The following is a 15,399-nucleotide window of genomic DNA, read 5'->3' on the forward strand; positions in this document are numbered from 1 at the left end:
TTAGTGTGTAAAATCTGCCCTAGTCTTGACTCCACATATCTTGTCTACATAGACAGTAGTGACTCTGAGCTTCTTTCTCAGATTCCATTCCTACTTTGAACTGAGATTTATCTGACTTGTCTTGGCTGCAGTTCTTCCTCCTCTTTCTCAAAGCTAATTTCACAGCTCATTATAGCTTTCTGTAATAGTATCTCTTGATGGGGAAGCACTATTGAAGGAGCAAGTCTTATGATTTCGGTTTTATCCTAGACATACAGCTTTGTAGGAACAGCAGATGGCAATACCCAAGAGGCTTTTGCCCAGTTCTAGCTGGTTTATTAATTGCACCCCTACCTAGGAGAAGAAAAACTAATTACAATAACTCATGCCATCATCATCACCAGTTGAACTACTGCAGTGTCTACTTTGACTCGCCTTTAAAGCACGTTACATTTAGCTTAAAGTACAGAACCTGAAGATGAAATTCAAATACTTTGGCCGCCTAAAGAGAAGGAAGGAGTCACTGGAGAAGAGCCTAATGCTGGGAAATATTAAGGGCAATAGAACAAGGACGACAGAGAATGAGGTGGCTGGACGGAGTCACTGAAGCAGTAGGCGTGAGCTTAAATGGATTCCAGAAGATGGTAGAGGCCAGGAAGGCCTGGAGGAATGTTGTCCATGGGGTGGCAATGGGTCGGACACTACTTCGCAACTAACAACAACTATAGTTTGTAAGTTACTGCTCACCACAGTGAAAGAACATTATAGTTGTGTTGTGAACCTGGACTGGTTACCACTAGGTTGTCAGAAGTTACACTAATGTTGAAAAAAATAGTGGAATATAATTATTAAAGGATGCAAAAGAAGGAATAAAATGAAATGTGAATGACAAAGGGCTGGTTTTTTTACCTTTTTAAAAATGGCATACTTTCAGTATTCCTAGTGTTGGTTCAACCAATTCAATTTTGCTGAGGACTGCTGATGGTTCTCATTTTTTAGGAGAGGAGGAAGGCCAAAACTCAAAGATAAATGCTTTTCAGTAGCAGTACTGTTCCTCTGGAATGCAAATATATACAAACACATACACAGACTTCAAAATTGACTGCTTCTAGAAAAAACTAAAAATGAAGTAGAGGGCAGTCTGGAATATGATTCTATCTGGAGTGGTATGTTAATGGCTGCTGACTTATACCATGTTGGGGTTTTATGATGTTTATATTTTTATGTAAATTAACAATTGATGGGGCTAAGAATCTTCCAAGATCATAGCAAGAGATTGTGTCTGCCTGTTTTGTCTCCATCCCGCATCCTAGTACAAATTCTTGCTCAATTGTAAACATTAGATCTGAGGATAAATTAGCCTTTTTTCAACACGAAATCTCAATAAAATTACAAGCATATTCTTTTGTGGAGGACATTGTTTCGTTGGTTTCAAATATGAGTTTCTCAAATAACCCGATTCCATGGCCAAATGAATTGGATATCCAGGTCTGAGGCATTGAAGAGTCTCCACCTTTTGAAGCGCCAGGCCTTGTCCCCTTAAGAGAGCTTCTTTACTCTGGCAAACCCTTCCAACAGGTCTCTGAGGTGTTAACTGTTCCCTTTGAGTCTAGGATAACTTGCACAGCCAACACTCCACAGGACAAGTTTCACTAATATTGAAAAAAATAGTGGAATATAATTACTAAAGAATGCAAAAGAAGGAATAAAATGACATGTGAATGACAAAAAAATAATGTTTTAATTATTGTAAACGATTAAATCGAGCTTTTGAATTTTCCTGGGGTGAGTTGGCCCATAGTGAGTTGTCCTGTTGTCATCCCATTCTAAACCTAAATGTTTGCATACATAAGTCTGTTTTTCCTGCTGAATTTTAACTCCTTTCTGTAATATGTAAACAAGCATTCCCCTTTCCTACCTGCTTTTTCCTTATTGCCATTGAATTTTGTTTTCCCTCATCCTCACCCCAATTTAGAGTCCCTTCTTGTGGCAGCTATTCCAATCAAGGTTTTTAATTTTGAGAGGGATTTGATTGTTTCTGCTGGAAGGGAGGTAAAAAGAAACAGTGCTTATATATTTTTATGTAACATAGAAGTTGCTTGCCTAGTAGATGTGAGGGTAGATGAAGAATTAATATATATACAAAAGTGTTTCCTTATCTTATAAGCAACCAGCTTTAATCAAGAGCTTTTAGTTCACTTAATACATATTAACATTAAACCTATGTTTATTAATTTTTTAGCTATCAAAAGTCACCCCAAAAAGTGAGATAGGTGGTATGTAAATTTAATAAGTACATAATATTTGGGAAAAAAGCATCTCCAGGATGATTTCAGTTGGAGCTGGCAACCCTGTGCTAGGGAAGTTGAGCATTATACAGCATTTTTTATTTTTTTATTTATTCTTTCTTGTTGAGCTCATTTAATTGTCACAGGTCTTCCGGGAAATAAGGTTATGCTTTCTGCAGAATGCAGTCTCTGTCTATAAATGCTCCTTCGTATAATCGGCAAATAAATGTCAACTCTCAAGTATTTTTCTAGAAAGCTTCTGACTTTTAGGTTGTTTTTAAATTGTCTGGGTGATGTGATATTTTCATTATTGTTTTCATCATCTATTTAATGGATAGTTGTGTTTTCTTTCTCAAGTAGTATTCTCTGATTAATTTGAAATGTACATACCTGGGGAGTACTTGACCTCTTTCCTGTGCTGTAATTGTAAATCTTCTATACCTTCTAATTTGCAGAATTTCATTAAGTGAACTAGTCTCTTTCTGACTTAATCAAAGAGAAGCTGACACTTCTACTTAAAGAGCATTGCTTTTAATGTCATCTTCTTACCCATTTTCTGAACTTGAAAGATACAGTATTATAAGATTCGAGTGGAGACAGTTCTGTTCCTTCTGAAGCACAACAAATTATATGTGGTAAAACTCCATAATTAGATAGAACTCATTCCCATTTCCTGTTTCTAATGTTTCCCTTCAGCTGTAGTTTCAGGGCTTTAAAATACAGGTAATCCTTACAACCATAATTGAGCCCAAAATTTTTGTTGCTAAGTGAGACATTTGTTAATTGAATTTGCCGTATTTTACGACCTTTCTTTCTATACATATCAACTGCAAGCCATTTTATTGTCCACGTGAGTTTTCATTTCTCCTAATAGCTGTGTCTTCCTCCATAAGCCTGTGTAAACAAGGCATTATGAACTCTTGCTGAACACCCAGATTCCCTTCCCATCATCTTAGGGGATTTCAATCAAGCAAATTTAAGGAAAGAGCTCCCAAAATATTTCCAGCATGTAAATTGTCCCACCAGAGGCAAAAATACTTTAGACCACCGCTACACAACAGTAAAAGATGCTTGTAGGTCTTTACCACGAGCAGCTGTTGGACACTCTGACCATTGCATGATTCATCTTGTACCTGCCTACAGACAAAGACTTAAAACCATGAAATCAGTGAGGACTTGGTCTGATGAGTCAAAGCTGAAGCTCCAGGCTTGCCTTGTTTGCACTGATTGGAATGTTTTTGAAGATACCTCTGCAGATCCAGATGACCTCACAGATACTGTAACTTCCTATGTCAGCTTCTGCAAAGACTTATATGTACCAACAAGGAACCTGCAAATATATAATAACAATAAACCTTGGTTCACAGCTAAACTTAAGCAGTTACATCGTTCCAAACAGAAAGGTGACAGAATGCAATACAATCAGGCCAGAAACATATTAACAAGAGAGATCAGAGCAGCAAAAAGAAGCTACTCTGAAAAGTTAAGGAATCAGTTATAGTTATCAGAAAAAGTTATATGAACCAGCAAACATGGAAAACTCTTAAAAACATCACTGGCTACAGCAAACTCCTTCCCAGACAGAAGGAAATCAACAACTAGCAGATGACCTGAATGTGTTTTACTGCAGGTTTGAAAGGAAACTACAGCCACCTATCTCCACAACCCCCATCTCAGACACACCAACAGCTAAGCCTCCTACAACTAGCCCCAACACATTGGGTTCATAACCGCTGGTGATCACAGAAAAAGAAGTGCAAGATCTATTACACAAAAGCCAGGAAAAGCACCAGACCCAGACAAGATAACTCCTTGCTTAAAAGTCTGTGCTGACCAATTGGCCCCTACCTTTACCCGCTTCTTTAATAAATCACTAGAGATGTGCTATGTTCCTTCCTGCTTCAAACGCTCTACTATCATCCCAGTGCCAAAGAAGCCCTCCATCAAGGAACTGAATGACTACAGACCAGTTGCTCTAACATCTGTAGTTATGAAAATCTTTGAAAGGCTTGTGCTGTCCCACCTGAAAACCATCATGGATCTGCTGTTGGATCCCATGCAGTTTGCATACTGAGCAAATAGATCGACAGATGATGCTGTTAATATGGCTCTGCATTACATCCTACAACACCTTGAATCTCCAAATATCTATGCAAGGTATTGATATATATCTATCCTCTTTGTAGACTTCAGTTCAGCATTCAATACCATCATTCTAGACATTCTTCTAAGTAAATTAAACCAACTAGTGGTACCTGAACACACTTGTAAGTGGATCATAAGCTTCCTAACAGAGAGGAAGCAGCAGGTGAAGCTAGGCAGAATCACATCCGATACCTATACAATTAGCAGAGGACAACTCCCCAAGGCTGTGTGCTTTCTCCACTTCTCCCTATATACCAATGACCGCATCTCAAATAATCCATCTGTTAAAATACTGAAGTTTGCTGAAGACACAATAGTGATTGATCTCATTCGAGACAATGATGAATCTGCATACAAACAGGAGGTTATACAGCTTGCCTATGGTGTAACCAGAACAATCTGGAACTGAACACACTCAAAACCGTAGAAATGGTGGTAGACTTTAGAAGAAACCCTCCCATACTACCACCTCTTACAATACAAGACAACACAGTATGAACAATAGAGACCTTCAAATTTCTAGGTTCTACTATATCACATAACCTAAAATGGACAGTTAACAAAAAACCTCATCACAAAAGCACAACAAAGAATGTTCTTTCTGCGCCAACTCAGAAAGCTCAAACTGCCCAAGGAGCTGCTGATACAGTTCTACAGAGGAATTATTGAGTCTATCATCTGCACCTCTATAACTGTCTGGTTTGGTCCCCAACCCAACAGGACAGACACAGACTTCAGAGGATAATTAGGATTGCAGAAAAAACAATTACTACTGTTGCGGTAATTCCCTGTTAGGAGAATGAGTGCACACAGGGAGATGTAGTGAGAGTGGTGAGGAATAACACACAACCAGCACACAGATACACTATAGTAAAATGTAAGTTTTTACTTCCAGTAAATGGTTAAGCAAAGTCCAACAAGCAGTCCAAGTCATACACAGTTAAAGCAGTCAGTTTTCAGTCCAGGGTTAATCCAAAAACAAAGTCCAGTATCATACACAGTTCAGTAAATAGTCTTACAGTAATCCAAGAAGAACGACAATCAGCAACAGTCAATAGGGAAAAATGCAGGAACCAAAAAACATCAACCATCAGAACATCTAACAACTAACAACAGAATTAACTACCCAGGTTTCTGGCTCCATCTTATGGCCGTTTGAGGAACCACACCCAATTACAATTTTAGCATTCCCTTAAAAATACAGTATTAAATATCTACCCTGGTTTATATATTTCCAACACAACTGTTAGGTGACTATCAATTCCTAACATTCTCCCCTTTGGGTAGGACAATATATAACACCTTACAGTTTAAGTCCATATCCTTCACAGCAAGCCTTATGCTTTACAGAGCCTTGGGCTTTTGTAAAATGATCTGCAATGTTATTCTCTGACATGCAGTACTCCAGTTTAATCATTTTACTTTGCACACATTGTCTCACATTTAAATATCTTAAATCTGTGTGTTTTAATCTTGTCTTTACAGCAAGACTGGAAGCCATCTGTATTGCTGATTGGTTGTCTTCATAAACAACAATAGAATCTGTTACATCAATTCCCATATCAATCAATAGTTGCTTATAACAAACAAAATCTGTACATAATAAAGACAAACATGAGAATTCAGCCTCCATTGTTGACAAACTTAGATGTTTCTGTCTAATAGACCTCCATCCAATCAACACCTTTCCTAATAATACTACAGTACCTGACATAGATTTACGTGTATTTATGTCTGTAGCTAAACTTGCATTGGCATACGCAGTTAAACTTAGTTCATCCTTAGGCTCCAAATATAATGCATAATGCATCATTTGTTTCAGATATCTTAACACACGCTTAGCAGCTTGCCAGTGCCTTTTAGTTGGCTCAGCATTAAACCTAGCTAATTGGTTAACACTGTATGCTATATCTGGCCTTGACCAATTACTAAGATAAGCTACCAATCAAGGACTGATAAATATTTTTATCAATAATAGGACTTTATACATAACCGTAACTAAACTCCTGGCTCAGTGGTGTTTTAGCCGGCTTACAAAGTTCCATTTTAAAATTCTTTTGTAATTGGTTAATTTTATCTGCCTGTGAGATTTTGTATCCTCCCCTAGTTTTATCTATCTTTAAACCAAGGTATTGTTTAATTTCACCTGTTTTATTTTAAATTTCTTCTTTAACAGTGACATTATTTTAGTAGCTTCTTGTTCAATTTTGGTGATTAATGCTATGTCATCAATGAACAATAGCAACAATGAAATTATACCATTACTTTCTTTTATAAACAAACATGGATCAGCCATGCCAGCTACAAAACCTATCTTAGTTCATTCCTTAACTATACACTGGTTCTACTCATATCCTGATTGCTTCAAGCCATAAGGACTCTTTTTCAATCTCCAGCAATCAGTTGTATTATCATTTTTGATAGCTAAAGGTTTCTTTAAATATATAGTGTGTTGCAATGGTGCATGCAGATATGCCGTCTCTACATCTAAATGATTTACAATGTATTTCTCCTTAGTTGCCCACACTAAAGCTGCTCATAATGTAGTAGCTTTCAGACTAGGTGCAAACACCTCGCCATAATCGTTTGCTGTCTGATTGAATCCTTGTGCTACTATCCTGGCTTTATGGGTAACAATCCCATCCACATCAGTCTTAAGTTTATAAACCCATTTACACCCTATGGCATGTTTACCTGGTGGTAACCTGACATTTTTGTATACCTCCAACCTTTGTAAGGATTTCAGTTCCTTATCCATTGCTTCCTGCCAAGCAGCCTGATCCTTAGCAGGATACAGTTTCAGTTCATTATAGTTACCAGCAACTATATTCACTTGGCATACAACACTAGCCTGATATCTATCAGGTGATCGTGTTACTCGGGTTGAATGTCTCAGTAATACAGGGCTTACTGGTGGACTTTCCTGTGCCACCTGCTCCTGTTCTCCTACATCCTCCCTTGCCTGTTCTCCTACCTCCTCCTGTGCCTGTTCTTCCTCTTTCATGGCTATTGATGGTTTAACTATTTCATCTTTAGGGACTACTTGGGTGTTAATTACAACATCATTGTTGTATTCCTGTTCCAGTTTAATCCACCCAACATGCTCAAGAAATTTAGCACTAGCGCTACAGTAAATGTTAGCTGTGCCTTGATCCCAAAATCTAAACGATCTATGGTTGGCCTCGTAATCTACAAAAAATAATTTCCTAACTCTATGTTGCCCTTTCAGTCTTACTTGTGAGGGAATATGCACCCATGCTGGAGCTCCAAATGTGTATAGATAACTTAAATTTGGTTTTCTGCCATGCCACCAAGTGAATGGCAATTCATCAGTTGTTGTGTTCACCACATTGTTCAACACATGGTTGCTACACATTATGGCCTCACCACACAGTATTTCAGGCAAACCTGAATCAGATAACATAGTGTGAGCCATGGCTTGTAACATTTGCTCTCTTCATTCTACAAGCGAGTTATATTGTGGCCCATAAGGTGCAGAACGCTTATTCTCGACACCAGCCAATTTCAGCATTGTTTGGAATCTTTTGTTTACAAACTCAGTCCCGTTATCAGTAATTATAGTAATTACTTTTCATTTTTCTCTGTGCAAACCTTAGCCAGTTAAACAAATGTTGGAATGTTTCTGTTTTGTTTTTCATGAGATAGCAGAAACCGTACCTTGAGTAATGGTCCATTATACTCAAAACATAGCAGGCACCTCCCAAACTGGGTTTCTTAGGACCAATTATGTTGGCGAAAACAACCTCTAAAGGTTCTTTGGTCTTAAACCCATTCAGTCTGTTTGCTGGTGTAACCTTGCTTTTCTCCTGATTACAGGCATTACAGTTTAAATACTTGCTACAGGGTTTTAATTTTACTCCCTCTGCCAGTTTAACTGTTTGTTTCAACATTTTGAAATTAATGTGCCCCAGACGTTTATGTAGTAAATTTATACATTCGTCATGTGGCTTAACGTTGTTATAAACCGAGTTAGCCATCTGCAGCTGGTCATCATGTATCACATATAAATCATTCTCTAAAGTAGCAGTAACACTTTTACCCTCTTTCTCTATTATACAGTTATCTCCCCTAAAGGTTACTACATAACCAATATTAACTAAAGCCCTTACTGATAACAAATTAAATTTCAGTTTGGGTACATATAACATAGATAAATGCTCATTTACACATGAACAATATGCAGTACCTTCACCAGACACTTTCATCGTCCATCCATTTGCCAATGATACATGTTGCTTAATCGTGGACATCTTTATAAACCTCTATTTCTAGTAATGCACTGAGATGCTCCACTATCAACAACCCACAAATCATGATTTACAATTGAATTGCTAAATTAACATTCTTAGCCTTCTGGTGATTACCAGTATTCTGTCGTTTTCCCTTCTTACAGAATTTAGCTAGATGTCCCCTAGCCCTACAAGAAAAACATTTCCTAACAGTATAGGCAGTTGAACACAAATCCTCTTCTTGTGATTGTTCCTTTCTCAGACGGTCCCTATCCAGCCATCTTCTTGCCGCTTCTAACAACCATCCAGTTATGTCAGTCAGTGTCAGTTTATCTCTGGTCAGGACTTCTAGTGAAGATATGTAATCATAACTCTCATCCAATGAGGAAAGAATGATGTAAACTTGATGCAGCTCTGAAAATATCAGTTCCTTTTCATGTAGTTCTTGAAAAGTTCTTTTCATGAAGTTCAAATGAGCTAACATATTTCCACCTTTCAGAAGTCATGCTCTAAACAGTTTATATTTAAGATGTATGTGTGCACCTACACTGTCACGAACATAAATCCTCTTCAAATTCTCCCAACACTTAGCAGCAGACTTTTCTCCACGAATATGGACTAGCTGCTGGTCACTCAGTGTTAGTCCAATTATACAAAAAGCTTGTTCGGTGTTCCATTTAAAGTCAGCAAGCTTCTTGGTATCATCCTCATCATCTGGATCCCAAGCATTTACATCTGGTGGATCTTGAACTACAGTCCATAACCCTTCTCTACGCAGAAGTAGACTGCACTTCATAGACCAGGAAACATAGTTTGTTCCATCCAACCTGGTTATCAGTGATAGATTTGTTGACGGATCTTGTGCCATCTTTACCAGGTTAGTAACCCACAATTAAACAGTAAACAGCTGTCTGTATACAGTACTGTGTATTCACACCAACTCTCAGTTATCTGAGCCTGGTATGGCCTGGGCCCATAACCAGTGTTGAGGTAATTCCCCATTAGGAGAATGAGTGCATACAGGGAGATGTAGTGAGAGTGGTGAGGAATAACACACAACCAGCACACAGATACACTGTATAGTAAAATGTAGGTTTTTACTTCCAGTAAATGGTTAAGCAAAGTCCAACAAGCAGTCCAAGTCATACATGGTTAAAGCAGTCAGTTTTCAGTCCAGGGATAATCCAATAGCTAAGTCCAGTATCATACACAGTTCAGTAAATAGTCTTACAGTAATCCAAGAAGAACGACGATCAGCAACAGTCAATAGTGAAAAATGCAGGAACCAAAAACATCGACCATCAGAACATCTAGCAACTAACAACAGAACTAACAACCCAGGTTTCTGGCTCCATCTTATGGCTGTTTGAGGAACCACACCCAATTACAATTTTAGCATTCCCTTAAAGATACAGTATTAAATGTCTATCCTGGTTTATACACTGCTCAAAAAATAAAGGGAACATAAAAATAAGACATCCTAGATCTGAATGAATGAATTATTCTTATGAAATACTTTGTTCATTACATAGTTGAATGTGCTGACAACAAAATCACACAAAAATTATCAATGGAAATCAAATTTAGCAACCCCTGGAGGTCTGCATTTGGAGTTACACTCAAAATTAAAGTGGAGAAAAACACTACAGGCTGATCCAACTTTGATGTAATGTCCTTAAAACAAGTCAAAATGAGGCTCAGTAGTGTGTGTGGCCTCCACATGCCTGTATGACCTCCCTACAACGCCTGGGCATGCTCCTGATGAGGTGGCGGATGGTCTTCTGAGGGATCTCCTCCCACACTTGGACTAAAGCATCCCCCAACTCCTGGACAGTCTATGGTGCAATGTGGCATTGGTGGAGCAAGACATGATGTCCCAGATGTGCTCAATTGGATTCAGGTCTTGGGAATGGGCGGGCCAGTCCATAGCATCAATGCCTTCATCTTGCAGGAACTGCTGACACATTCCAGCCACATGAGGTCTAGCATTGTCTTGCATTAGGAGGAACCCAGGGCCAACCGCACCAGCATATGGTCTCACATAGAGTTACATTGCGTTGTTTAAGTGTTCCCTTTATTTTTTTGAGCAATGTATATTTCCAACCCAACTGTTAGGTGACTATCAATTCCTAACAACTACCAACCAGCCTTCAATCGAGTTCCTATATACTGCACAAGTCAAAAAGAGGGCTGTGAAAATATTTTCAGACCCCTCACGTCCTGGACACAAACTGTTTCAACTGCTTCCCTCAAAATGACACTATAGAGCACTGCACACCAGAACAACTAGACACAAGAACAGTTTTCCCCCGAATGCCATCACTCTGCTAAACAAATAATTCCCTCAACACTGTTCAACTATTACAAAGTCTGCACTACTATTACTGTTAATCTTCTCATCACTCCTTATCACCCATCCCCTCCCACTTGTGACTGTTGGACTGTAACTTTGTCGCTTGTATCCTTACAATTTATATTGACTGTTTCCTAGTATGATTTGATTGCTTATTGTACCCTATGACTATCGTTAAGTGTTGTATCTTATGATTCTTGACTCTTGACGAATGTATCTTTTCTTTTATGTACAATGAGAGCATTTGCACCAGGACAAATTCCTTGTGTGTCCAGTCACACTTGGGCAATAAAGAATTCTACTCTACTCTACTCTACTCTACTCTACTCTACTCTACTCTACTCTACTCTATTCTATTCTATTCTATTCTATTATTGTTAAGTGAATCACTGCAGTTGTTAAATTATTAACACGGGTATTAAATGAAAACTGGTTTTCCCATTGATTGCTTGTCAGAAGGTTGCAACATGTGATCACACTGCAATGGTCATAAATGTTAGTCAGTTTTCAAGTGTCTTGATTTTGTTCATGTGATCATGGAAATGCTACAGTAGTATGAAAAACAGTCATAAGTCATTTTTTTTAATGCCGTGGTAACTTCAAACAACTGTTGTAAGTCGAAAACTATCTGTAATCAGAATAATGTGGGAAGTGGCATAAAAATCTACAGTAGAATACCAGTTCTATTTAAACATGCTTGCATTTATCTAGTGATGTTGCTTATTTTGTGGCCCGCTAGTTCTAAAGAAAAAGGATTATAACAGATTGTGCAAATTCTGCTCAACCGTTTCCTTCCTTATCTTTGTCTTCTAGTTTTACTTGTGAACACCAACCATTTCCAAACCACTTTAACAATCAAGATGACTGCTTTATTATTTTTAATGGATATATAAAAATATGAATTTGTTTGCAAATTATTTGTAAGTGAAATATGATTGGCTCAAATACTTTTTATGTTTGTAGAATCAGTGCAGTTTTGAATGGACTTGTTTATTTTACTTCACCTATTCCTATTTCAAAAATCAAGTTTGCTATGAACTGGATAATATTTTAGCAAGGGCTGTGGAAAAGGAACAAAATGTAAAACAGAAAAAAAAACAGCATTTTAGACAGAAACTAGAATAAATGTACAGGATGGTATTGTGATTCAAACAACTATTTCTCCAGCTTTTCTTTTTCACTGTTTCCTGTTAAGCCCATTAAGAACAGGAGCATGAGTTTCTTTTCATTAGCCTGCAGAAGCTTAAAATGTGTAATTTACCATTGTCAGTAACATTTGCAATGTTATTTAGATGTGGTGAAAGCATGCCAGTTCAAAGTCTGTGTGCATCACAGAGTTATTGTAATGCAAAATGTATAAAGGTCTTCTGCAGCTGAGCTCAGAAAACAAATAATTGACTTGCAGCTGCAATTTAGGCAGGATGTAGCAATTCAAAAGGGTCCAGATCCCTCGGGAATATGTTATTTTCTAAGATAGTTACCATATCATTTTCTGAGATACTTATCCAATAGTTTGAACCCTATATAACTTGAGCCAGAGATAGCCATCTTTGGCCAAAAATTGCATCTTGCTCTGCTTAAAATTCCAAATCCCCCTCACAAAAAACAGGAACAGAAAAAAATGGGTGGGATTGAACATGCATTGCTAATCAAATACTTGTCAGAGGTCTAAAAGGTATAGAAACACATTAGCAAAAAAAACAGCACATTTTTTTAGATATCTTAGTAACCTTTACTTACTTGCCATCCTGCCCCACTTTTTTCTTAAAATTGAAAGTAGTCTATTCTGAAATTACTTTATATATTCTCAGAATAATGTCAATATATTTAATCAAGTAATACAGCTAAGCCTTCTCTCCTTCCCTTCCCAGGCCTTCAATAACCTATATGTGCCCCATAATGCCTTATTTGACACCCCCCTTCTCCCAAGGCACTTGCCACTATTTATCTTTGACTCCGGCATTTTCCTGCTTAACTTGCCAACAGCACCTGGGATTGCCATTGCTAAGCAATATAGTTATGTGATGTCATGCTATATAATCATATCACTGTTCACAATCCAGGTCCCAGTTGCTGTCATAATCTGTTGAGGCTTAAGATGTTGAGACTCTAGAAAAAGTACAGAGAAGAGCAACCAGGATGATTAGGGGACTGGGGGCTAAAACATACAATGAACGTTTGCAGGAACTGGGTCTAGTAAAGAGAAGGACCAGGAGAGACATGATAGCGGTCTTCCAATGTTTGAGGGACTGCCACAGAGAGGAAGGGGTCAAGCTATTTTCTAAAGCACCTGTAGGCCAGACAAGGAATAATGGATGGAAACTGAACAAGGAGAGATTTAACCTGGAAATAAGGAGAAACTTTCTGACAGTGAGAACCATCAACCAGTGGAACAACTTGCCCTCAGAAGTTGTGGGAGCGCCATCACTTGAGACTTTCAAGAAGAGATTGGACTGCCATTTGTCAGAAATGGTGTGGGATCTCCTGCTTGGATGGGGAGTTGGACTAATGACCTATAAGGCCCCTTCCAACTCTGATTATCGGTTATCTGAGGATTACTGGTAAAATAAAGCATATTTTAAGGCCATGTCCCATCTTTACAAAGAAAATCAAGGCAGTATATGTAGACCTTGCCTTAGATTTTTTCCATAACAACTCTGGTATAAATTGGGCTGAGAGAGTAAAATTGGCCCAAAGATATCCAATGATTTTTCATTATTATTCACCAAATGTATTATGGTCATCCATTCCAAATGACTCTGAGCAGCTTATAATATCCAACTATAGAATTAAAATTGTTAAAAACATGACAGTAAAAAAAACAACTAGCTGTGATCGAGCTTTTTGGTAGTTGCCTCAAACCCAAAAAACATTATTTCCAAGCAAGAATCTCTGTTTTCTTTAATAAAATGCATTGAGATGAAAGAAATGGGTTTACAAAATTCCAGCAACTGTTGCAATTATTTTCAAATATTTGTACTATTTCCAAATTAGTACTAATGCTAAAGCAACCATTTTTAGCTTTTTTCCACCTTGATCCAGCACAGAGTGGATCTTTTCATTGGTAACAGAGGTCTGCAGTTGGGTGCTCTCAAAATGGTCTTCTGAACTAACCACTGTGGAGGACGGATTTAAACCATATTTTTCCCAACCTCATCAAGGATTACTGTATTTTGAATGGTTACATTATATTTAACCATACTTTTAAAGATTTCTTAAATGTCGCTTGTCTAATCTCTTTCAAGGAAGGAGGGCAGCTAAAGTAAGTTACAGAGCAGATCCAAAAGGCATTTGCTTTTTGTCTGCTGTCTCCTGGACCACATTTGCTACCATACATGCAAAAAATCGGATGAAGATCAAATTGAACAGTAGATAATGAGAAAAGTGCAGGCAACAGATGCAGCCTGCTGATATAAATGAAGACTAGAGGTTGTTTAAATAAGCAGATCTTCAAAGATACCAAGTTTTAGGAAAGCATTGCAACTGTAGTCCAAGGGAGAACAAGGCACCTAAGGCCATCTGTGGAGGACATCAGCTTGTCCTAGAAAGTGACAGAAAGACCTCATTCATTCTCTAAGTTTCAGGAAACCAAATAGAGGCAAACTAGGAGCAGGAATGGAAATTCCCACAAAGAGCTTCTCCTGCCTGCAAGAGTTTGTGTTTTTCTTTACTCAGCAAGCCAGGCATAAAGAAGAATGAAACTGTCTGAAATATTCTGGCTCAGCTGAGTGGAAATTCAGTCTCAAGGCAGTCAAGCTGTGCTCCTTAAAAAAATTCAGAGAAGAAATTGAAAATGCAGTATAAAAGGGGGAACCTTTCAATCCTCATAACCCTTTGGATTTCCTGAAGCATGACACAAGGTCCTGTCTCAATCCAGAGAAAGATAAAACAACAACAGATACCCAAATATGCCTGTTGTTCAGACCCTGCTATCTGGCAGACCCATGGAGGAAGACAATGCAATTCCCAAGTCATGACTTTGCTCGTTGCCTTGCCTTGCTGCGGGTCAAATTTGCTCAGCATTCCTTCTCAAAGAATCATAAGGTATGGCAAAGTATATACCCTTGTAAAATATCGATGTACCTCGATAAAAATGTTGCCTTTCTTTCTATGGGTTAATGTCATACTGTATGTTGATTCGGATGAGATAATCAAAGCAATATTCATAGAGTCTGTTGTTTGGCTATATTCTGTTAATTGTTGCATCAATTCTATGTGTTTTGATTGCTGGTAGTCATCTTGAATCTTCATCAAGGAGCAGTTTCATTTAATCATTGTAATGAATGTTCATTGCTAGCCCAAAGAACTAATTTTGGACAAGAAGGCAGCTTTTTTTGATTTCCAAAACAGGCTGAAACTATCAAACATTCTAGTATCTATATTT

The 15,399-nt window shown here is 38.0% G+C and overlaps 1 protein-coding gene and 1 long non-coding RNA gene across 2 annotated transcripts in view; one reads left to right on the forward strand and one right to left on the reverse strand.

Annotated features, from left to right (window-relative positions):
* LOC148124126 (uncharacterized) overlaps positions 1 to 15,399 on the reverse strand; it is a 56,922-nt gene that overhangs the window by 7,510 nt on the left and 34,013 nt on the right. The window lies entirely within an intron of this gene.
* The window catches only part of LOC113449815 (amine oxidase [copper-containing] 3-like), a 38,152-nt gene continuing 37,519 nt past the window's right edge, over positions 14,767 to 15,399 (forward strand). The window contains exon 1 of the mRNA XM_087916834.1: positions 14,767 to 15,059. The gene's annotated coding sequence lies outside the window, so the exon portion shown is untranslated. The remainder of the gene's footprint in view (positions 15,060 to 15,399) is intronic.

Source organism: Pseudonaja textilis, chromosome Z (assembly GCF_049901715.1).
Source record: "Pseudonaja textilis isolate UNSWEBS1 chromosome Z, rPseTex1.2, whole genome shotgun sequence".
Lineage (NCBI taxonomy): Eukaryota > Metazoa > Chordata > Lepidosauria > Squamata > Elapidae > Pseudonaja > Pseudonaja textilis.